The sequence below is a fragment of the Mycteria americana genome, chromosome 1, assembly GCF_035582795.1.
Source record: "Mycteria americana isolate JAX WOST 10 ecotype Jacksonville Zoo and Gardens chromosome 1, USCA_MyAme_1.0, whole genome shotgun sequence".
Taxonomy (NCBI): domain Eukaryota; kingdom Metazoa; phylum Chordata; class Aves; order Ciconiiformes; family Ciconiidae; genus Mycteria; species Mycteria americana.
In genome coordinates this window covers 60,150,046-60,175,565 of record NC_134365.1, presented here as the reverse complement: position 1 = coordinate 60,175,565, position 25,520 = coordinate 60,150,046, and the positions used below count along the sequence as shown (strand labels likewise).

Below are 25,520 nucleotides of genomic sequence, written 5' to 3'. Positions count from 1 at the left end.
CCAACCAGCGGCGGCCGCCACCGCGGCCCGCCCGCGCCGCGCGGCGCCCCGGGCCGCTACACCTGGGCCCGGGCGGAGGGGGCCGGGCCGCCGCCCGCGCCCCGCCGCGGCCGTGACAGCCAGCCCGCCCGCGGGAGGGGGCTGTGAGGGAAGAGCCGGCTCCGCGCGGGGGGGCCGCCGCCAGCCTCCCGCCCGCCGGCCTCCGCCAGCCTAACGGTCGTCCCAGCCGCCGGCGATCGCCCTCCTAACGGTCGTCGCAAGCGCCGCACCTGAGCGCGCCGTCCCGGCCGGCGAGCCGCCGGAGCGCGCTGTGGTAAGTGAGGGGAGAGCGAGGGGCGGCCCGGGCCGGCCCGGCCCTCGCCTCAGGCGCTGGCGGCGGGGTGCCCGCCAGGGAGGCGAAGCGGCGCCCAACCTTCAAACGTGCGCGCTCGGCGGTGGAAGACCCAACTTTCTCCCACCACACGTCACGAATGAATACCACATCTTTTCGCTTAAATGCGGCGGAGCGTGTCCCTGCGTTGTTTCCCTGCGTGCTGGTAACTGCTGAGAGTGAAGTGATAAATACACCTTTTTTTCTCCCCTGCCGTGGGCGTAGAACAACCATCAACGCTCTTCTTTGTTATTTTTATTCATCATCTTTCTTTCACTTCATTAGCGGTGTAAAATGGATTGTTGCAATACATTAGCATACTAAGAGGACCGTATGATAAACTGTGTGTATGGGTGGAGAGGGTGCCTGAAATTTCGAGAGGCGTGCAAGGAGAACAGAAATTAGAGGTGGGGAGCAAATGTGCATACAATCCGATTTTAAAAAGGCATTGATCCATTCTTAGAATGGAAGAGGAAGGAAAGTATACACGTGCTTTGAGTAACAATGTAAATAATCAGAAGTAGATATAATGGGGATACTATTCAGTGCTTACTGTTTTCTTCTTCCAGAACGGCTGAAGAGAAAAATGTTGTTCCACAAAAGACACTACAGATGCTAATTTCTCTTGTTACATGAACTGCTTAAGTGCTATAACTTATTCAGAAGTTGCTTTATTGTGGGCAGAAACTGTGTTTTGCAGTTTGCTGCACCAAAATATTGTGAACTCTGGAACAGGTTATTCATGGCAAGATAGTATTTGCCAGACTTGATTAAGGCATTGGTCCATCAAGCTTAGTATTCTGCCACCAGCAGCGCCCACTTCCCCTGGTGCTGTAGTCAAGAGTGGTTATCAGATGAACCGAAGTAAATCATGAAGTTGAACATGCCAGTGATATCACGTAAGTGTTACTAACTGCAAATTTTGACGTATTATGACAACTAGAAACGCGGTTTGGGGAAAAAAAACCCCTCTGCATATCTGTAAAAAGAATTTAATTCTGATATGAATGATTTTCTGGAGACGCTACGGTAACATGCAGGTCGGTCTCCATTGTGCTAGTTATTTTCATGAGCAAATCAAAGTCAGAAATGAGCTATACTGAAGTGACTTATTCTGCCCATTCTCCTAAGTGAAGCTAAAGGATTAGCCTTCATGTAATAATGTTTTCTTGCACTGTTGAAGGATTGTAACTGCTTTGGTGACAGTCACAATGAACGAATTGCTGGGGATGTATGGAGGAGGAAACAGGATTGTGTATATGGCTTCATTATTAATAAAACCAGATTGTCTACTGCCTGTTACTGGAATTCTCAGCAGTTTCACTTTTTTTAGTCTCATGCTATGTCTTAAAACCTAGTAAATTGTCAGAGTCTGATCCTACAAAGTATTGAACAATTTCTGCAGGTTCTTAGTGTTCTAATGTGCTATTAGAGCTGGGAACTCTCAGCACCCACAAAAATTCTTAGGTTTTAAGAGCAGCATGGATTATTAGGATTATCTGATGTACCACTATCTGTGACAAATGATGGAACTTCATACTGAAACAAAATGTCTTACTTAAAATTACTCTGCATCTGTCAGGTTGGTGACCTACTCACAAAATGGACAACAGTTGTCCAAACCCAGAGCAGCACTTGACAGAGGCTCTAGCCAAGCATGATTACCACTAACAGGGACAGGAGGAGTGACTACCTATGAAGTTAGAGTTTTTCAGAAATTGTGTTTATAAGTGAGTAATCTTTTCATATTAATCATAAAATCGTTCCATCGGTCTTTGTCCTTGAAAATCCTGAAGTGGCAATTGCTTTGGACATAGAGTAAACAAGCAATGCAGAAGGATCCTTATGCCAAGGACAGGTAGAAGAAATTAGATGCAAATATTTGCACTTCAGATTTCATTCAGCCAGAAGGAAGCTTTCTCCAGAAGCTACACAGGTTCTGGAGTCAGATGTTTATTTACATTTAAAAAAACCAAAAAAGCAAAATCTATAGTAATGTCAAGTATATAGTTTTTTAAAAATTAACAGTTATATAAGGTTGAAAATCTCAAAGCTTTAACAGTCATATTATTAAAAAATTATGTAAACCAGACCTTTTTTTTAATGGGAACATGTCAATTTTGAGATAGTGTTATATGATCAAGTTGTACTGATGTAAAATTACTACACAATGGTCTCAGTTTTTCCTTATTGGAACAAGAGATAAAGGTGTAACAGTACACAACTTCAAACAGCTTATGGTACTTTCACTACACCAGAAAGAACATCAGCAAGTAAAATAGGATTAAGTCTGTTTATAAGACCCCAAACACTTACAGATTATCTGGGTTTTGATGAAAAGAACGAAATTATTTCCAATATAACCATTTTATGTGAAAGGGAGGTGTAAGGCCCATAAGTATTCAAACTTATAAAAGTGCATGAAGTTCATCTCCCATTTAACACCACTGAAGTCTTTTTTACATTCTTACAGTTGCTTCATTGTTCTAGCTGAATTCAACCACTATGAGGTCTTTTGAGGAAAAAGACAGTGCTTTGTTCAGGGGGTGACTGAAAAGTGCTTTAGTACTCTAATAGTGCATTATGTGCCAGCTGCAACAGAAGCTAAAATATTCCTAAAAATCAGGAAGGTGTTCTGTCCCCATTCCTCCACACGCACTCCTGTGGTTAATCAGCATTTTAAATACCTAGTGAGGCTGATGCTGCTGTCACACTCAAGATATGGGATATGCATGGACAAAGCTAAGTTCTCCATGACCTGCTTTTGTGTGGAGTTGATGAAATAGCTACTTTTCATAAAATCAACTATTCAGGGTGTTCTTATGGGGAACAGAAATTCAAATCCGATTTAGCAGGCTGGCTGGATTGTGTTAACTGATCCACTTCAACACAGAAGGTTGTGACTTTGTTTATAAATTGCCGCTCTTAACTTCCAGATGCTAAATTGCACAACTGTTAATAGTATCAGAGCGTGAAGAGCAAGACCAAAAGTCTGAAGCAAGTCCTAACCCTTGAATTAATTCTTGTTATCATCTGCCACTGCAATGAATACAGGACTACTGCAGAACAGGCTGCCTAACATCTTTTGTAGTAGGAAAGGGCTTTCAGAGAAGAAATAAGTGAAATTTAATCTACTCTGGAAAAATAAATTCCCAGTTCTTGAGTGTAAAGTGGAAGCTCTGTAACATATGCTGTCCACAATGGGAAATAAATTAAAATTTAATGGAGATTTTCCTGTGCATGTACAGAAAAAAGAAAAATCAACAAAATCCAAGAAAGTCAGAGTAAGATCCAGATCCCTGGGGTTATAGCAACTGGAAAAAAATAAAGACTGGTAAACTGAATGCCTTTAAATAACTAGAGAACATCATGAAAACCTAAAACTTTCAGAATGCAAAGGTAATTAGGTTATTAAAACAGAAATTATTTCTCTTTTATGCCACAATAGGTTTCAGACAATAAACTGATTGCTCTGTGTTGACTTATTTTGATTTTCATATGGGTTTCTCCCAGAATTCAGTTGTACTTCTAGAAGCAAAAAGGTAAACATCCATACTAGAGTCTTAGATAGTATTATGCCCTATATCAAAGAAAACTTGAAGGACAGGGGTATTTTCCTATTTGTTTACTTTATCTCTGACAGAACTTTCTGTGGATTTTTTTTTTCATTGCTGCCAATTACTGCTTTCCATTTGTTGTGACTCAGTCATTTAGAGAATAGTTGGGGTTTTTTTGTTTGTTTGGTTGGTTGGTCTTTTGTAAGGAATAGTGCTTTTAAAACCATAAAAACTAGTGAAGATATGCAGAATAAATATGGTGCAACTTTAATTCTATGAAGTTAATCTGATTTCAGATTGATAGTACTTCTTTAAGTTTGGACCTACCATGGTCAAGTCAATCCTGTATTTCTACTTACAGAAATAGTTGATTACTATTTTGCTAATATAACTTATATAAGTCAGAAAAGACTTTATTTCGTACTCCATAAAGTCAATGCCAATGTTTCCAGAGCTCTTAGTAATGTGTAACTGCATCCTTAAAAAAAAAGTAACAAGTGTTGTGTTTGAAGTTTCCTTTTTTTTTTTTTACGAAGGAATCTTCACACCTATGCTGTTTGCAGTGAAATTCTGTATAATGTACAGTAGCATAGCTGTTCTGTATTAACATGTATCATTCCCTTTACATAATCTTCTAGGAAAGAAAAGCAGCATTGTACAAACTTTAAAATAATTTTTAACTTCACTGTCTATGAAGGTGAAATTGACCCAGGTACTCGTAAGCCTAAATCAAGGTATCTTGAAGTCAGTGGAGCAACTGCACTGATTTCAGTGGTATTCAATCGAAACTATTCTTTATGTCCCAGTCTGTGTTCTGGGAAAATATATAGACACATATATACATAGACACACACTTTTCTGAAGTTCTTTTTTAGTAATTGTTTCTATTTGACCACTTCACCTCACTCCCAAGCAAATAGTGGATATAGTGCCTCTCTCTTGTTACTCTGTTTCTTTTGTTACACTTCTCCATTTATTGCCCTGCAGTATGAATGCTAAATAAGACTATGAAAAGCCTTAAATGAATTATAGACCTGTATAATTAATATCTGCTATTCTTTCTAGAAGTATTAAAGCACAGGATGTATCACTCCTCCACTCTTAGCCTTACACATTTAGATTTTAATTCATCTAAGGACACCTTTCACTACTCTGGTGAAAAAGAGGATACTCTACCTGATCACAGCAAGACCTTTTGTTTCCATTAAAAGCACCTGTCTTATACATGGAAGGTTTAATTGTTTTCAGAATAGCTTCATTAACTGCTGAAAGTGTTACCAATACATGCCTCCCCAGAGCCAGGATGCTAATTAGAAGGAAAACTGGCCTTACAGTAGTTGAAGAATTGTGTCTTTTTTAAGAGAGCAGGAAGGCTCATTCAATCATTGACGGAGTGTTTCTGCCAGAAGGTAGGAATAACTGCCAGTTATACGAACTCAGAGAATACCTGTGACAAATGAGTTATTCCCACAGTCAAATAGCCTCTTCAGACAATCAACAACAGTAAGCCTAATAATGATTAAGTAAACAATGTTAAGAAGTCCATCAAGTTCCATGCAGTCCAAGCAATGTCCTTTATGGCCAGCATCATCTGTCATCTGCAATGTCCCTAACTCAGTGGGTTATGCATGTTTGAAGGGTGCCATATGAACGCTTGGATTGCTTCCTTAGGCAGCCAGAGTGTCAGTTGTCTGGCCTTCGTCACATTTATGCTGATTTTATATTAAAGCTCCTGTAAGTCTGACCAAAAAAGTCTATACAGGACTAAAGAGTCAGTGTAAATATAAAATGTAAACCAAATTAAAACAGACAGATGAATGATAAAAACAATAGATCTTATTACAAGTTAATGCATGATATCAAGACTTGTTAAAAAAGTTTTGTATCAATGGTCAGGCCTTTAGAATCTGTATAAAAAACCCCTGAATTAAAAATAGGCACTATGGAGAAAGAAATTACCCTAAACTTACTTACAAGAATCACTACCTAATGAGTCAAATAGGAATATTTTTGACCAAAAATAAATTACCACAATTATCAGTTAGATCCTAGAACGTCCATATTTTTTCCCAATGAGGGCTATTCTTTTAAATATTTTCTAGAGGATTTCTCTAGAAAGCAGAAATGCATTATAGCTGCTACTGTCCAATGAAGGGAGGGTAAAGTAAAACCCAGATCCTGTCTAATGACTCGGGCTTATTTGCTTTTTGGCCATCACAACAGTAAGACTGCCCAATATGAATCTTTTCTGGCAGTTTAACAAAATTGACAGAAGAAAGTCCACTTTCATTTCCTTGTCAGCAAAAGCACAATAGCAATATATGTACATACTTCTGAATATAAACAGGGAGCATAGTCTGAACAGCCAAGCATACAAACATGAGCTCATTTAGTGGCCACAAGTGGTTGTGTATCTCAGAAGTGTACTGTGAATAAACTAAAATGTTCCTTTGCTGGGGCTGAGATGCAACTGCGAGCTGCATCCAGCTCTCTGGCCAAGACTGTCAGTGCTAAAGAAAGTTTCTGTGTTCTCGCTGGCATTTGAGAAGTTGTGAACTATGCTCTGGGCTTGCTACATTGGCAAAAGAATAGGAAAGGTCTCTCCATCTCAGCAGTGAAATTGTCAGTAACAAAAGGATAATCCTTGTCAGTCTCAACAGCAGTTACAGGGAAGTTGATGCTAAGGTCAAGCAACAAGGCAAGACCAGTACTAGTGCCAATGAACCTGTCAACATTAAACACCTCTTTTTCAGAGAAGTACTTTAACACTTCAATATTCTGTGATTCAGACTGTATCTTGACACGGTAGGGTTTTTTCCATTGATTCTGAGGTGCAACTAAAGCTGTCAGACATAGTAGAGGCCAAGCAGACAAGGCTGGACCCAAAAAAGGACAGTCCTTCAAAGTCTGAAGGTGACATTGAAGGAATCCAGCAACAGATACAAAAAAACCCAACCAATTCAACAGATATTTTACACTCTCTGTGTGTACTTGCATTTCTGAGCTTGGCAGCCACACAGGTGCTGGCATTGCTACTTACTCTACAATTGCAGTCTGTATCCAATTGTGTACTGAGGAAGGGAATAAGCTTTTACTACCATGGATGGCATCAGAATTCACAGTTCCTGCAGCACCTAAAATAAATGACCAGACTGAGCAAAGTTTCCAATGAAATCAGCATGTGTTTAAGTAAGTCAGTTAAAAGAAGAATTTCATCTACGGAGAGGGAAAATAATTTAAACATCACTTCTCCAACCAACACACAAGATCTCAGTGCTGGAATCGGAAATTATACTGGCATGGTGCCCTTTGCCCATGTTGACAATATTTCCAAGTGTGCTGCCATATTGTTTCTGTGCCAGCTTGATATTACAGCAGTTCCAATGAGAGGGAATAACTTGAGAGATTTTTCCAGTATCAGACTTGGTGCTAATGGCTTTTTGAAACTTTTTCCCACATTATTCCACTCAGCATAACAAAACGCAACATAGATGCAGCCAAGACAAGTGACCGTCAGCAGGAGGTACTGTATTTCCTTACCTTCTCCCAGATCAAGGTGAAAAAGATACCACTCCTCAAGAATAGGCTTTATGCCAAATACAGTGGTAGCTTTGCTATGGCAATTACTAGGCTGTAATATAGGAGTCTTACCCTGTTTTTATCAATTAGCTCATTGAAAGGAAGGACTAATTGCAAGTCCTCTTTCTGCAGGATAATCTGTGACAAGTTTGAGGGGTGGTGGGCCACATATTACTGGGTGGTCAGCAACTGGACTCTCAAAACTAATGATGGATTAAGAAATCCTCTCAGAATTCTGCTAGGGAACAATGCCACCAGTGTGTGAGCATAAAAAAAAAATAAATAAAAAATTGATTTTACTTATATAAGCCTTTAAAAATCCATATGTGCTTAGTAGAGAGTTGATAAAAGGGAAGAGCTGCATCCTTAAAGAATCTATACCCATAAAGTGAGCTCAGACCTCTTCTTCCTTGACTAGTCTAACACAGCAGCTAAGAAAGCTCACTCTCCTTTGAATTGTTACCAGGCTTTGCATCTGCTGATCCCTGACAGGAAACAAATTTTTTTAAAATTATTTTTGTCTTCTTCTTCTTTTCTATCCACCACTGCAGGGACAAAGCTGAGATTTTCTGAACTGGTTACCCCTCTCTACTCAAGCCCAGGTAGGGATGGGTACTGGAATTAACAATGGTGAGTTTATTTCTTCCATAGGAGACAGAAGGAGAACAAAAGAGATTTGATGGGGAGTTGGGATACAAGGTGAAAACCAGGATTGTCTGGATGAAGAAATCGGATGTTGCTAAGAGAGATGAGGATACTAAAGTGTGCCATGAAGTCTGCACCTGACCTTTTTGCACATCAAATAAAGTAAGGGTCTGGTAGAAGTCACTCTGTAATCGTGTAATTAGGAACTGTATCATAATCTGAAAAAAGGAGGTATCAAATTCTGTTTGCATATGAGAATTTAGTTGTCATTTCCTAACTTTGTGTACTTGAGTTTGCAACCACAGACATGTTCTATTAATGTAGTTTTTGTGTGTAAGGCTGGATATTACAGAAAAAGAATGGAGAAGATGGAGTCTTAATGAAGTTTTTTTTGCTTCAAGCTTCTACTGACTGCATTGCTCATAAGTGCCTACATGAACAGGAAGCTTTTTTTTCCTAGTTTCTTTCTAGTGATAACATTTATAGAAAAAAAACCTAATAGGCGCAAATAAGAGTCAGATGCCTAGATGTCTTCTGAGACCTGAGAAGATCTCAGAATATTATGACAGCCCAAACCATTTGTATTTGTTGTAGGCTACAGTTAGAATAGGATTCTGCCATCAGATTTGGGGTTTGGTCCCTGAAATAATACTCACAACAGGTACTCTCCCTTCTGAGCATTTTTGAAGAAACTGGGGCACTAATGAACTACATTTTTTGAAGAATATTTTGACAGCATCAGTGTAACATGACATGAACAGGAAGACAATCCTATCCACCAGCATACATGTGGTAAAGGCTTAGATGCAAGTGATACCTGCATGACAAATTGGATGCTAGAAGGTACAGCTGTCATTGCTTGATTTCCATTGATCTGCCGCATTACCTCAGCAGATCAATTGCTTTATATACTAGTAATCAGGTGCACACAATGATTCTTTTGATAATCTCTGTCACTACTGTTGAGCAGATTTACATGCAGAACAAGGAAAGTTGTGGCCTACCCTTACTGCACTAACTTGTAGCAGAATGTCCATATAACTAGCTTCAGGTGACAAAATGTCAAATCCAGCAGAGGTGCAAGCAGAGCATACTGTCTTAAGACATTAGAAGGCTGATTTGAAAGAGGAATTACACCAGCTGAATTAATATTATGTTCCAGTTGATTTTCTAGACCTATGTTCCTTCTGCTAGGAAAGGAGGTAGCCTTTGGGAAAATACTAATTTTCAGTTTCCTCTGCTGCAAAGAATAGCCTCGGAAGAAGGATGTGCTTGAAGCCAATTGTCACAAAATGTTTGGGTTGGCCAGAGAGCTTGGGACTTCACAAATATGCCTCAGATATGCAGTGCAATGGAGTTTCAGCATAGTGTACATCTCTGATATAACTGATACTTAACGTGCTACTTCAAAGGCATCCTTTGAAGAGAATTTCAGTAGACCCAGTCTCCAGCCTGTCCACAAGGTAGTTGTGCAGTTCTGCACCAAGCCTAGTGAGAAAGTGACACTTTCTACCCTAGAATCTTAATGTATATTGGACTGATTAACATCCCTTGAATGGCAGGAGTACATAACAAGGTCAGTAGCCCCACAGCTCTGTACTTGCCAATTAATTTTGATGCAAACATATAGGTACAGTTTCTTTTTTGGTATCTTCTTCTTCCCTTATTTTTGTAAACAAAAGTTTAAAACTCAGAAGAGAATGTTTGCAGACCCTGGGGCATCTGCCTTTCTCTGAACACTGAAGATGATTATCTCAAAATGATGTGTCAACTTCTTCTTAGCAGGCTGCTAACTCTAGGAGTCTGAAAGCAATATGCATGCTTCCATTAGGTGTGTGTCATTTCACCAGGGACAGAAAGATATGGACTTATTTTCTAAAATTGGATGAAGTGGGAAGAGTAAATGCAGGAGGACAAGTAGTTAATAGAAATCACTAAGAAATACAATACTAAAAATATCCTGTCCCCACCAGTTTAAATTTCACACCTACTCCTCTCTGAGCAAGAAAGAGAAAAAAGAAATTTCCATCTTCAGCTTTCAAAACTTCATCTGTCTCCTGGGTACTGAGCACCAAATCTTCAGCTGGCAGATGTTGGCAGACGGTGCTGAAACCTTACCATATTTCTGACAGATCCATTCTTCAACACCAGACGGCCAACTTGAGTGTCAAAATCCCAAATGACTCTCAGCACTACTTGGGGGCAAACAATCACAACAATTGCCTGGGGACCTTACACAATGTTGTCAGCCTGACAAGGCTAAGCTGGGTAGTAGAGCAAACCATTCTGCAGATGGGTAGAGTGTACACTTCATTCCTTAGCCTCTTCCTGTAGCTACTATGGCTGTTACCAGCTCTGCCTCCAGTACTGCTGCTCAGACCTGTTGCTTTCCTGAGACCTAGGTATTAGTGCTTGATCAACCACATCAGCAGTACATTGACTATTTAAACCTGGGGGATGACAGCGTCAAAGCAAACCGGACAGCACAAATAATGCTGACAGAGTGGACTTAGAGGGGGCAGTAAGCAAAGAGGAAGGAACCAAAGAGTTGCATCATGTACTTATAAAGTTTAGGTGAAATGAACACAATAGTACACCAGGCTGGAATGTGACTGGTGGAAATGTGGGCACAAATGTCTTTTTGACAGGTTAAGGCTGTAATGAGAAAAATTACATAGCTTCTAATTGGATGCATGTTAAAAACTATGCCCCAAACAAATGGAAATTAGGTAGGATTCTGAACATGCTGTGTAACATGAGTTCAAATAAACAGGACTCAGAGGGAGAGGAAATTACAAGTGAATTTTAGCAGTCACTGCAAATTATCTCAAATAGGTTCTTTACATTTACATGGTTTTGTGATGTCAAGCTGCAGGAGCTCAGGAATTTTCCAGAGCTTGTTGCAAGTGCTGTGGCTCAGTGGAGGTCTGAGACTCTTTGGGACAAGATTGAAGATCCCATCTGTAGCCTCAGTGAGTCACCAAAGTCTATGGGTGCTGAGATCACAACTCTGAAAAAGCTAAACAGACATGCTAAACACTGCATGCTGCCAGTTTTCCGAGAGAAATCAAGAAGGCTTTTATAGGAATATGTAAACCTTTGCAGCAGACTAGCCCCAGGTGTGGTAAGCTGTGGTCCAGCAGGCTGCTTTGTCTATGCCAGGGCCATGGAAAACCAAGTTGGCTGCTGTGACTGCAGCTGTCACCACCCAGAGAACAGGCAGGATGTCTGGTGTGATGTCCACTGCTGGGTTTCGAAGGCCTCTCCAGCAGTGCTGTGTCCAGCAACATGCTACCCACCCTCAGAGTTGCTGGAGGTGGACACTTTCCACATGGTCTACAGCCTGTCTCTCTCCAACTCCTTTCCCGTATGCAATAGCAGCCCCATCCTTAGTCCCTCTGCTTTGAAGTAGAAACATTTCATTTTGCATATGTTGTGAGAAGTGTTGAGCTGGCTCTGCTTTGCAGGACTGGGGCTTACATGTATACCAGAAATCCCCTCTGACTGAATTATAAAAATTGGGTTGTCCCGTTCACCTCTTTGGTAGGTTTTGACAAAAAAACAAAAAAGGCAGCTTCTTAAGAGATTTGGAATGGTGGAATGTGACCCAATTTGGGACAATACAGGAAGACAAGTGGAAATCCATGTGCATTTGTCATTATTAGAGATTATTAGGTAGGATCGCTACATATATTTGTACACTTAAATACTTTTTTTTTAATTCTAGGAAAAGCTTACTATGTTTTTCTCTATCTATCAAGAAATACTACCTAAAGGTATTACTCTTAGTAGTTCTGCATGAGATAAGTAATTTCATACAGTGCTATTCACATTCCATGCAACTAAACTCACCACCTTCTAAAAGCAACAGTCAAAACAACCCCCCATCCCGAGTAGACAGATTCATAAATTCTTTAAAACTTTATCTCACATTTACATACACACAAAATAAGGGTCTCACTGTGTTCTGAACTGTGAGACTTGGTGAATGAGTGATGCAGAATCCCCTCCCAGAATTGCAGGGTCTCCACTAAAAATGCACGTGAGGTATGTCTCATCAGGCACTGAATCTCTCCACTGATTTTGGCAGGAATCTGCTCTATTCCCCTATGCTTACCAGTCCCTTTATTTGAAAAATAGAATTAAACAGTCTGAATTGATTATTGCATAAGTAATTGTTTCAGAGAGGACCAAAAGACACAGTAGTAAAGAAGAACTAGTTAGGTGGAATCTACTACTGGTGTTGTGAAAACACTGCTTTGGGAAATAAGTTCTTAAGTAGTAATCTGTATGTGATATAGAGCTAGTTTTTCAGTTTGACACATGTTCTCTTCAGAGAGGAAAAAAGAAATGAACCTGACTTCTGTACTTCTGTAGTTATAAGAACCTCTTTTCTAAATTTGTGATCTATTCACTTCATATGTTTCCAGATTCCCTTGATTTGTTAAAGCAGTAATTCGTGGGTGCAAGTGGAAACATCTGGGCAGTGGGAGGGAGTAAAAGGTAGCCAGAATAAAGAACAATTGTGTGGAGCACAGACAAGGCACTGAAGACTTTGCTTCTTATTTCTTGGTTTCTTTTTTTTTTTTCCTTTATGGCTTGCGTTGGTGGGATTTACAGTCTAAAAGCTTTAACTCGCTGTTAATGCTGGTTCTCATCTGGGAATATATACATTTAAATGCTCATACTGTTGTAGGCACTGAAAATTAGCAACCTTTTTTTACACTGCTATTCTATAAAAAGCATAGGGAATGCCCATAAGAAGATCTTTTCCTCTAGTAAAAAGACACAACCTGATTAGAACATTACGTAATCTTAATACGCATTTGGTATCTTTGGTATCTAACTTAGAACTCAACTCCTAAAATGCTGGTGGTAACGGCATGCTGAAAAACGTAAAATTGCTAGCCTGATGACTTTTTCATGGATTGTCCAGAACTGATAGGTATTGCTAGATGAGAAGGAGCACATGAGAGGGAAAGAAGGATGGCTGCCAACAGTAAAAGAGTCACTGTTGCTCCTTCCTCTACAGCTATGACAAGAAGCCAATGCTCCAGCCATAAGCAGGGACAGGTTGGTGAAGGATTAGGAACACTGACAGATACCTGGCCTCCAGAGGAAGTTGGAAGTGTTTGAGCAAGAAGATGGTCTTAGAATGCAAGTCCCCAAAAGTGAGTAAATAAAAATAAGGATTAAGAACATGTGAGGGGGAAAAAAGAGGGGGTGGGGGCAGCGGGGTATGGCAGGGACAAGAGATTGCAGCATGGTGAAAGAAAAGGTGGAGGTGGACAATGGAGCCAGAGACCTATGCAAAAATAAATGCAAAGGAAGAAGGAAAAAGAGACTTTGCTGTTTCAGAGAACTGAAGGAAGTAATTAAAATGAAATCTGGGAGAAAATCATAGAGAAGAAGCAGAGAAGACTAAAAACATCTTCTGAATTGCAGCCCACAGATTTCCCAGTGTGCTGAATGGCTAGCTCAACAAATCTCATCCAATTTGTGGAACATTCAAAATACCTTTAGTTAATTTTGTAACCTCCTCCCTGGAAATGCAGTACACTTTCTATACCACTAAAGATGTGTCTCACAAGTGGAAGTAGTGATTAATTTGACAAGTAATTAACTATTGAGCCCAACTGTCCCATCAGTAACCGACTTGAATAGAGAGACCAGTGAATGTGATGACAGGCAGCGGAACATTAATGAGTAAAATAATGATAATCCTATAGAGGTTAAATGGGAATGACAAAACAGCTATGTTGGCTCTTGCCCACTTTGAGCTTGTGCACTAAAGGGGTGTAGTCAGTCAGTCTCCAAATGTAACATACCAAAGCAAAAGTTAAGACAAAAGGACCAAGTCTATCCCAATCTGATCTCGTATAAAAAGGAGAGAGCATTTTATGAATATCCACTCTGACTACCAATGAACTTAGAATTTCAGCAGGAACTGATATATTTGATTTATAAATGCAGTGTAGAGAACAATCCCTAATTTTTTAAGAGTTCTTTGCATCTTTCAAGGACTCCGGCCCCCTTTTACTATCCAATATGGATCATGCTGAAAGTAAATTCTGCTATTAAATGTCAGCATCTCCAATAAATGCATTAATATCTTATCCAAGCAGATTGTTCCAAGAGATTTTAAAATGGTTGGTACATTTTATATGCAGCAAAGGTCTTTAGAGATGTCTGTTTATCTTGGTTTCCTGTTAATTTGGCAAGGACTGGAGCACTAGGCTTCATCACAGACCAAGACTCTGTCAGACAGGATGAACTTCTGATGAACATTGACCACTGAGACTAATTATACCTAATTATGGCAAATGTTTCTCCCACATGGGCACTCACAATTCTTCACACAACAGACACTAAGAATATTTGCAGCTGCTTTTGTCCCTCCCTGTAAACTGATGAAGCCCCCATCAAAATGGAAATGAAAATGCTGCTTTCATCATAGCACCAGGGTCTCATCCTTTCTGCTTCCAGCTTTATTAACAGAAAGATTGTTTGGAAAAAAACCCAACCACATCAACAACCAAAACACCAAAGCAAAGTAACTCAGGGCAAGAACTTAGGCTCATCTGTTGCTGGCTTTCCATCTCTCAGAACTTTCTCCCAAGTATTCGAAGTCATAGAGTCACTTGACTCATTTGTCAAGTCCAATTTGAAGTTCAGCTAAAGATTTTTGTGTTATGAGGATTTCACAGCCCCTTTCTGCAGAATGCAATGCAGATGAAACATTTGAATTAGCAAAAGGATATTGCAGAGTTTGCAGTGCAAAATTAGACCTGATAAAATTGCAGAGGGAGCATTTTTAAGAGAAAGACAAATAAATGTTGCATTGGGGTTAGAGTCCTCAGAGAGAGAAAGTTAGAAGTGGAACTCTGTGACTTCAAGGGTCTTTGGAAAATGGCAACTTATTCCTTGGAGAATGCAGCAATGAACCAGCTGGTAGGGGGTGGTGATGCCAGATGCTACAATGTCTGCATTGAGGTAGGAGGGGAGCAGATGAAGTAAAGGGAACGTGTTCTGGTATAATAGACAGCTAGAGGAACATTACTTCAGGAAATAAAAGCATAAGAAGAAAAAAATACAGTGGTCCAGCATACTCGAAACTGGAGGTTAATGTCTCCCAAAGGCAGAGACAATTTTCTCCTAATGAGAATTTTATTATTGTTGCCCATCTCCATGACACAGGAGGATCATGGCTCTGAGATCTCACAGAGACAAAGTTACAGCCAGACAGTCATTGCCCCAGAGAGTGACAGAGGAGAAAGGTTTGTAGTGCTGGTGACAGGGTTTCCATGGAGGATGCAGAGGGGAAAGAAAAAAAATGCTTTGAACATGGTGTACACAATCATTTAAGTTTCAAGCTGGGACTGACGTAAATCTCACCCTGAGAATGAAGGATGACGGACTTGCTGTGGGACTAGCAGACAGCAATGGACCACCCCACGAAGACAGTTTTTCACTTACACGCTAACTTCACAATATGCAGTTTTCAGTCCTGTTGATGTTGATGCATCCTTATGTTTCTAGCAGCTGCCTATGCACAGTGCGTATTACAGTAGAGGAATAACGAATCACAGAATGCTTTCTCATGCGACTAAGCTAAGCAAGATGCCTGTCTGGTGGTAGTCAGCTTCTTTACTAATAAAAAATTCAAACCATTACATCTCCTTCATTCTAGGATTGGCTCCAACACTCAGTCAGCCTCTGCCTTACAGAAGAGCTGACAGTTAGACTAATTTTAAAGCATACAAATCTCCTAGTCTGGACTGCATCTTTCCCAAAAGAAGCAGAACTGAGCTTAAAAAACAAAACAATATACCCTGAAACCACTAGTTTTAGGAGGAGCTTGTCACTAGACAGGTACCCGATAAAGGAGTGTTATAAACCACTTTCCCCTGGCATCCCTTTCACCTATGACTCTTGACCTGAAAATCAGCTCACAGGAGCACTGTAATCACAGAAGCAACAATATCAAGCCCTGACCCCTCTTTCTGGCAAACACAACCAGAGGGACAGCTGAGAACATGCTTTGTTGGGGTAGAAGCAGCAATACAGAAAGCATTCATTTCCTTAGCAACTAGGACAACCTCTTCTTTAATTAGCACATCATGGTCTGAACTTTGCTAATAAGACCTGCCTACACTGCATGCTAACCATGGGTTAGGTAATCTTGCGCTTGCCAACATACGGCAGCCTACCACGCTTCTGCATCCTGACATTCTCCACGCTAGCACTCTGTTCTCAGGTCCCACATCTGCAGGCATGCTGTGGGTGGTGGTAATGAATGATACATCCTTGCGGTTTCTCACCCTGGATTCATGATCCCATATCCCATCACACATTTCTCTGGGCTGGCAGGCACAGGGTGCTCTGGAACAGCTTCCGTGTGCTCTCTTGGGATTTGGGAGGTTACCGTCTATGCCAAAGGAATTAGTTTCCTGGCATTAGCTTAGCAGATATGGTAGAGGAATAGGAGAGCTACCTCGCTGTCCAAGCAGCCTGCCTTGGCCTGTCCTCCCTGATTACTGCTCTGTGCCACCCTCTTCTGGAGCTTCTTCCCCAGCAGCATCACTGACAACTAATAGACTTGCTAGGAAATCACCAACATTTCCAGTGGCACCAGCAATTACAGAATACACTCTTCTAGAAGATACGTCATATGGGTTTGTAGCATGATTGTGCTCTGCTTCTGCCCCAATATTACAGGGAAAAAATAATTAAATAAAAAACTGATCAAGGAAAACTAAGTATCTGGATGAAAACAAGTTTTGAGAGAAATTAAAAATGAGGATTTACTAAACCGTTGTCATAGCTCTAACTACAGCCCATATAGACCCATTGAAACTTCTATCAGCATAGCAATAGTAGTGCTAAGTTTAGAGCAGACAGTAAAACTGGCCTGAGATATCACAAGCTCGAATATTTATTCTGGGCTGAGTTCTGTACTGCCATGGGTATTGGAGAGATAGAGTCCAAAACGAGCATGGGTATGCCTGTATGAAATCCTACCACTCCAGTGGAGCAAGTAATGCTCTGAGACAACAGGACTCACTAAGTGGGAGAAATAGTGCATTCAAGAGAGGAGAAAACTAAATTTTCATTTTTTAAAATGCATTATTTAATAATAATATGAATTAAGGAAGCAAACTCTTTCTTTTTGTGTTTTAATGAATTAACCCTGGGGATTAGGGAAAGAACACAAGATCACATGCTGTGTTTGGAAAGCCTGCTCAGCTGAACAGTGGATGAGGCTGTGACTACTTGTGGGATCACCTTCAGTATGCTTTTACCTACAGTTTACATAAAAGTATGTCAGGAGGTTTCTTAATTACAAGATTACAATGTTAGAAATGTCAAAGGAGAGTGTTTCACAATAAAGCAGAGATGATTTCTGAAGGTATCTGGTTTGGGTTTGGTTTTGTTTTTTAATGTTGAACAGCTATGAACTGAAAGAGAAAGCTGCTGTCATCCTACAAGAAGAGAGATACCTACTCAAGGTACCAGATACCCCTTGTAAATGTACTCTCTGAAAACCAAGAAATCCACCTCAGGATCAGTAAATTCTGAGTGCACATACATGCTGTACAGTATCATGCACACATAAAATATCAAGCCTACATTCTCAAATGAGGATAATACTTGGAATACTAGCAACAAGATGCTTTTCTTCTGTGTTTGAAAATTTCAGACTCTTAACAGATCATTGCCCCAACAGAATCAGAGATTCAGAGAAGTGCAGTACCGTGATCAAAGACACACACCATGCTTCCGAAGAGGAATTCAGGAAATGCAACTTCAGCTAGTATAAAAAACTGTCACCTCTTTGCTCTGGTTATATGTATCCCTAAATTAGCCATTAGATAATTCTGCCACTTCACTGAACTTTTGCACATTCTACATTGAAGGTATTATTCTTCCTTGTCCAGGAGGAAAGGCTTTAGTGGTAGTTATGGAAATAAAAGAGAGAATAAAGCTCCCATGCAAATCTTACATTTTGTGTATTCTCTTATTTGACTATAAAAGTGATATTCCCAAAGGTGTGGAGTCAGGGATATTTTAAAACTGCTGATGAGCATCATCCCATTGCTAGCTTAATTAAATACTAGTGATTTACCCATTACAAAAGACAGTTTGTTCCATTACAAAATCTTTTGCTAGTGTATGATATGAAGGCATAACAGGAGCATGTAATATCAACTGCATGGACTATTTCTGTAAAATAGAAATAGTGAAGTTGACTTCCTCTGGTAAAGTGTTTTGAGATCTACTGATGAAAAGCTCAGTAGGGGCAGGTAATTTCATTATTACTGTAAAAGTCTGTTGCTCCTCTTTGCACTGGCAGATACTCCTCTCAACCAATTAAGATATGGGATTAAAAGGATGCTGTCAATTTAGAATATTTTTCCTTTAGCTGGATGTCATGGTTTAACCCCAGCTGGCAGCTAAGCCCCACACAGCCGCTCGCTCACTCACCCCTGGTGGGATGGGGGAGAGAATCAGAAGAGTAAAAGTGAGAAAACTCATTGGTTGAGATGAAGACAGTTTAATAGGGAAAGCAAAAGCCGCATGCACAAGCAAAGCAAAACAAGGAATTCATTCACTGCTTCCCACGGGCAGGCAGGTGTTCAGCCATCTCCAGGAAAGCAGGGCTCCATCACACGTAACGGTTACTTGGGAAGACAAACGCCATCACTCCAAACGTCCCCCCCTTCCTTCTTCTTCCCCAGCTGTATATGCTGAGCATGACGTCGTATGGCATGGAATATCCCTTTGGTCAGCTGGGGTCAGCTGTCCCAGCCGTGTCCCCTCCCAACTTCTTGTGCACCCCCAGCCTCCTCGCTGGTGGGGTGGGGTGAGAAGCAGAAAAGGCCTCGACCCTGTGTAAGCACCGCTGAGCAGTAACGAAAACATCTCTGTGTTATCAACACTGTTTCCAGCACAAATCCAAAACAGAGCACCATACTAGCTACTATGAAGAAGATGAACTCTATCCCAGCCAAAACCAGCACACTGGAATGGTAGTAACGCCTTGGAAACCACACAATAAAATTCCTTTCCAAATGAGATCTGACATTCTTGAGCACTTCCATTTGTTTTCATGCACTGATCCCTCTACCTGTGCAGAGGTCTTGCTGACAGTTCCTGCTGCACTCCTGCCCCAGGGTACTGATGATGACACCACATTAAACGTCTCCTTGGAAGCCAGCAAGCCTCTGTCACTTCTGCAAGCATCTCTGGCAAGCAGAGCTGCCCCTTCTGTTCCTGTGCAATGGAAGCGCGGGGGAACATCTCTTGCTTACTGCATATTTTGTTTCATAACTGAGGACTTAGCCATCAACAGAACATGCTTCCCCGGGTTCAGTTTAAGCCTGTTTCTTTCACATCCTGAATGTGACAGTCACCTCCAGGCGGGCCTCTGTGGAAAGTCAGCCCGCACGCTCCAGGGCAGTGGCAGGATTAACACACACAGAGAAATTGGGGTACTTGGTACCTAACTGGAGTCCTGGCTGCTCTGACATAGAGCTTTGGAGATCTCTTGTAACCTTTTATGGGATTTTAGAGCTGTGTTGCTGACTAAGACATGGGAATCTGGTGTCTTGTCCATTAAAATCTGGAATTTCTGCAGTATTTTGCTTTCCAGAGATATTCGCATTTGGAATAGGAGGGCCTTCCCATATGGTGATGACCGGTGGGAGGGTAGAAGAAAGGCAGAGATATTTGCTGTGAAGTTTTTCTTCCCACTGTTTCTGTTGTGGAGAGATAGTCAGGGTTTTCAGAGCTCTCCTTATTCGCCAAGTCTCTCTTGTCCTTTCTGAAAAATCTTAAAGGTGTCAGCACACCAGGCCTGAGGAATTTTGGGTCAGTAATGCCCAAGGTTAGGGTGCTCAAGAAGATTCAGGAGAGCATTTTATTATGTTTGCTTGCCAAAGACACATCTTTGAGGAAAAAAAAAAAGCTAAAAATAAATAAGTGTTTTGGATTAAAAATACTTTTAAAACAGTAAACTTAGGTGTGAGCGCTCCTGTCAGCAATTTCCTTTTGCATGTAAATAGTGAACGGGCTAAAACAGGTAACTTTCAATAAGCTTACATATTTTCTAGTGTATTGTCCACACTCTTTACTGAACAGTGGGCAGAACTAAAGATGATCATATGTGTGTTAAAGTTCTCTGTCACTGGTAGTTTACACAGGTTTTCCTTTAGCTCGAATAGATGTAGTCTGACTTGCTGGAGAAGGAGCGTTGTATACTCAATTCTGATTTGCCATTATCGTACAACTGTACTGACAATGTATAGCATGTGAAAAACTGGTAAACTAACGTTAAAAAAAAATACATCGGTGCTATAATTTGTTGGCATGTTTAAAACTCATCCCTGAAATGGATTCCTTTGAGTGAAGACTAGCTGTACAATGGCCACAACTCTTGCCAGAAACCTCTTATTTGCCCAGGTGGAAGCTGAAGTCCCCAAAATCTTGTTTTACATTCACCCACAGCACAGTGTGAGCAGGAGCCCCTCTGTTTCACACAGTCAGGGCACACACATTTGGCCAGTCAAGGGGACTGTTGGGTTCAGCATTCTTAATCGCTTTATAATTGGATTCTTTGTTGGGCCACTTTGTGTGCATTTATCAGCAAAGTCCAGATCAAGAGAGGTCAAACAAAGCCTCCCCAAACTTGCCACTGCCCTTTCCACAATTGAGATCACTCCTTTAAACTTTAGAAGACCAACATTTTTCTTTATGGCATCTGTGGACTGCGGTAACATTTACTTCAGATGAAATGTATTTCCATAAGACTGACAGAGGGCCCCTATAGTCTTGCTTGCCTGTGGGAGCAGGGCAAGAGGAAATGCCAAGGGCAAGTCTCTCTCAGACCTGCAGTCTTGTTTCTTTTTGATCCAGTGTGTGTTTCTGTTTTATTCTTCCCTTAAGCAATGAATTGAGCTCCTGCAGCAGAGGAAGGATTGTTGACTTACAGAGTACACACATAGTAGAAAGGTTACTTCAATCAGAGGGAAAAAAAAAAGAGAAAATGCTCCCCAAATTGTGTGTGTGCATCTAGAAAAGGAAGCTCTTATACTCATAAACAGAGGTGTCAAAAGAGAGCTCCATTAAGGCACCTCCAGCAATCCTTCTAGATGACTTTTCTTATTGTTTTAGCAGTAACATGAGCACACTTGAGAATCCCACTTCTAGATCAGAACCCCATTTTGTTAGCAATTGTACAAATAATCCCACACTGCCCCCTAGTAGGAGATCTTACAGCTCTTCAGGAGACTACACAGAGCAATTATCAGGCCAAAAAATTGTTTCTAGTTTACAAAGAGGATCACACAATAAGTATATTCTTTGGCTGGACACAGAATAAGAAACTATTGACCCCTCACTAAAGGTTTTTTGTTTATTTTAAATTTATGAAGAAGGTTCCTCCCCGTTATCTCCAAAAATGCCTGTGAAAATGCAGAGGATGAAGGGTTGATCTTAATTCCTCAATATGAATATGCACTCTCCTTCCGGCTCTGGGGAGAGCTCAAGTGGGAAGAGTCACAGAGAAAGTACACATCTCTGGTAATTACTTCTGTGGATGAGAAAGAATGTAATAAAAGCAGGCCATTAATGGACTTCAGTAGTGTTCACGGTCAAAGTATATGAGCCTTTAGCCAGCCAGAGGTTGGGAGGGCTAAAGCAATTTCACCAGCTGTGTGATCTTTCTATGGCTGGAACAAGATGTTTATGGGTGGGAGCTCGGTTCTGAGAACGCAGCCTCCCTTGTAGAATCTTCATGTACACAAGCGTACGCAAAAGTTTGATGTCCTTCCAAGAGCAAGGACAGTGAAAGCCATTAGTGTGAACCCTCTGATTCAAGCACACGTACCTTAGGATGTGACAAAGGAACAACCATGTCCTGGATGAAATCAGTTCTCGTCAATGTTTCTGAAGGGTGCAGAGGAGCTGTGGGGCATTGGCCAAAAGAGGAAACAATAAAATGAAGGGTTTTAGTTAGTTCTTAAAATAACTAAGGCTAAAATATTTCATACCAACCCTGACAACTTATGTCTGACTTGCTGTCCTTTGAGACAGCCAGCCACAGAACTAGTTTTTAAATTCCAGCTAGAAATTCAAAGCTGTCCAAAGAGTCTTCAAGCCATAATGAAATACTCATGTAGTCTGGATATAACTTTGTGCTCAAGCCTGTGTGTATAATTAGTGCATGCACGATCACTTGTGTTTATTGGTATCTGAGTTTTCCAAGACAAATTCAGCCTCTTGCTCACAAAATTCCTTCTTCTCAGAGACTGCACGCCCATTGCTTTTCACATAATAGAGGTAATTTATTTCCCTGTTGCATCACTTTGAAAATGTGGCTGTTTCTGCAATGCTATTGAGCCAAATGGTTTAGCTATCTGGCCAACAGTAAGTCTGTGAAGTTGGAGCAAGTAAGAGTTCAACTCAGTGCCAGTTCCCCAAATAGCTGTATTGTGCAAGTTCCCCTAGTGCTTTCTCTATACAGGGCAACACCTTCTTTTCATTTGTCCTTGTACCTTTTAGTTGTATATCATTTTGCTAGTGCTTTGTAACATGCTAAAGGTACGTTGGCGTATTTCATCTGTGATTTTGCACAAGGCCACGAAGCAGCCCTTTACTTGAAATCAGCCTGTGGCTGCACAGAGGTAAGCAAAGTTTGCAGTCTCTATACTGAATAGAGCTGTTGCTTGAAATCTCCATCCACAGATATACTGAAAACTTGACTGGACAAGGCCTTGAGAAACCTGATGTAAATCTGAAGTCAGTTTAGAGCAAGAGGGTTGGACCAGATGACCTACTGAGATCCTTTCCAATCGAAAGTGTTCTGTGATTTTTCCCAAGCCAGGCATGACAATGAGCATGATGCAAAATGGAATTAAAAGCAGACTGCCTTAATTCATTAGAGTTAGGGTAGAGGTGGCCACGCCACCAAAGAATGTCACCCCAGCTCACTCACACAGCTGTTTGATGAGAGGTGGAGTGCTATGGAGTGGGGACACTATCCTCTGTCAGCGTTGTTCTCAGCTCTTGGACAAACAGCAGTCACCTACATTCAGCCAGACAAAAGTGTGTCCTTCCTGTAGATTTCAAAGCTTCCTCAGTCTCACCTCAGGTGCTGAAAGGCGTAGTAGCTCTCTGCTCATGATGGACCCTAAGTGTACACAAGAAAGGCTTGTCCTCGTGCAAGAAGTCTTTTGACTATAGGGCTTGTCTCACCTTCTAAAATCAATGTTGCTGTCCCACCAAACTGCCAATATAACAGAGTTTAGGACTGCTGTCGGAAAAACCATCAGCAGCGAGACTCTTTCCCTTTTCTAAGCAACGTAGCTATGCTAGCAAACTCCAAAGGTGGCTCTGATTCTTGTTACTTGTTGGAGAATCTTACTGGGGTGCTCTAACTTAGGGAAATTAGAGCAGCCCCCAGAAATTCTGCTGCAGTTTCAACAAGAGTCCAGAGCAGTGTAGACATGATGGGTATGATTCACTTCTCCAAATTAATCTTGTCTTAGTGTAGGTGTCTAAAATAGGTCAAATGAATCACAGCCTAAAATTCCTGCTTAAAAGGGAGTCTACTTGCCTTGCTCAAACATACATGTCTCTATTAGAATGACTCTCACCAGACATTTCTAACACTAGACCCACTATAGGAATAGTACATATATGTTGCTATATCGATATATCAAGTAATCAATACAATGAAACAAGATATTTCAATACATTCAGAATAATTGTCAATTTTTCTTAACATTTCCCAGATGGGAATTGCATCATTTCTGGGTTCCAGAACGAAGGCAAGTGTCAGGATTGCCCACCAAATGGTGTGCATTTCTCTGGAGAGCTCCAGACATCAGTTACTTACAGGTCGCCACAGTCTTCTCCATCTTCCAGATCCCAAGGGCTCTCTTCTACCTTTAGATTCGCCACATGACAGGAACTGCAGTTTTTATATCCAGGAAAAGGCAGCTGTAAATACGAGAGGAAGGACTATCTGGCATTCTTCTAATTCTGGTAAATTCTTACACTAATATGGTAACAGTCTCTCTTATCTTATCCGAGAAAGGATTCATTTAGTTTCCTCAAGAGAAATAACAGATAGCTTTTCACAATATTCAAAGGTCCCATGGTTCATATTCATTTCATTCATAGGTCTGGCCAAATAAATTTAATCACACTGCACTGGTCCCTCATTTAACCTCATTATTCTAGTTTATTCCATAAAGAACATAGTCTTTGCTAGCATTTTTTTTTAAAGCCAGGGGATAACAGCCAACACACACACACACACACACACACACAGAGTCCATCTCCCTTGAAAGCAAATAATGTTATCACTTGCAAGCAAGCTTTTACCTCTTGCATGAACAATGAGTAGTCTACAAAAATCATGTCTATAACTTTGATCACAATGTATCACTGTGCTTGCCCATCACAGCATAAAGTTTTTATGCAGTTGCCTCAGCACTCTGAAACACATCTATATAGGAACTAGAAAAATTTGAGAATTCTGCTGAGCAGAGTCTATCAGAACAGAATTCCCTACCTGAAATGCCATTCTGGATGTTTGGTTTACCCAGCTTTGAAACAACCCAGAGTAAGGTGTCTTAAACATGCATATGTGTATATACCTGCATAATGTATATATGGAAAGATTCAGATGAGAGAAAATAATGCCGTAAAATAGGGATACAAATGACTGTGTCTTCATATTTTAATAATTTCTGTAGTAAAAGAGAAAGACCAAGATTCTCAGTGATCATCAGTGTTTCAGCATTTCCAAGCACCTACCACAAAGGTTCCCTAAGTTTTGAATAATTCACACTCTGACAAGATCCCTTTAAGGTATTTCAAACTAAAGCAACCAGAAAAATCACAGTATATGACTATTTATTAATTCATTTATTTTTGGCACAATCTCGTAATTTTCACTATTAAACACCTAGATAAGTACCAAGAAATCACTATTCACTGGCCAAATGTGTCCCCATTAAGCAGAGTTTATGCTAATACTGTCTCAGTTAAGTAACAGTTATTCATTATCCTCAGGCTAAATTGTTTCACTGGCAGATGTCTCATTAAAACAGCTGTTCTGAGCAACCACAACCATGCAAAACAGGGGATTCTCTATTGTCATTATTGTTGTTGTTATTATTAACAATAAGCATTTACATAAACACTTCAGATGTACGTAACTCACAATTACTTTCTACGTATCCTTTATCCGGGAAGTATGGTGATTCAGAAACCATTTGCCACAGTGGAAGCAATTGCTAATTGGTGATAACATAACACAGCATATGTTTTTTGATATTACTGTTATTCTGAAGCAAGTG

At 40.6% G+C, this 25,520-nt stretch overlaps 1 long non-coding RNA gene across 2 annotated transcripts; it reads left to right on the top strand.

Moving 5' to 3' along the window:
• Window positions 1-27: 27 nt before the first annotated feature.
• On the top strand, window positions 28-18,123 carry LOC142409916 (uncharacterized). 2 transcript variants are annotated; one of them, XR_012775795.1, is made up of 4 exons: window positions 28-313; window positions 8,158-8,313; window positions 13,184-13,322; window positions 17,879-18,123. It is a non-coding gene; the product is annotated as an uncharacterized LOC142409916 (long non-coding RNA). The 2 variants fall into 2 exon arrangements; XR_012775794.1 differs by lacking the exon at window positions 17,879-18,123 and adding an exon at window positions 17,353-17,828.
• The last annotated feature ends 7,397 nt before the right edge of the window (window positions 18,124-25,520 follow it).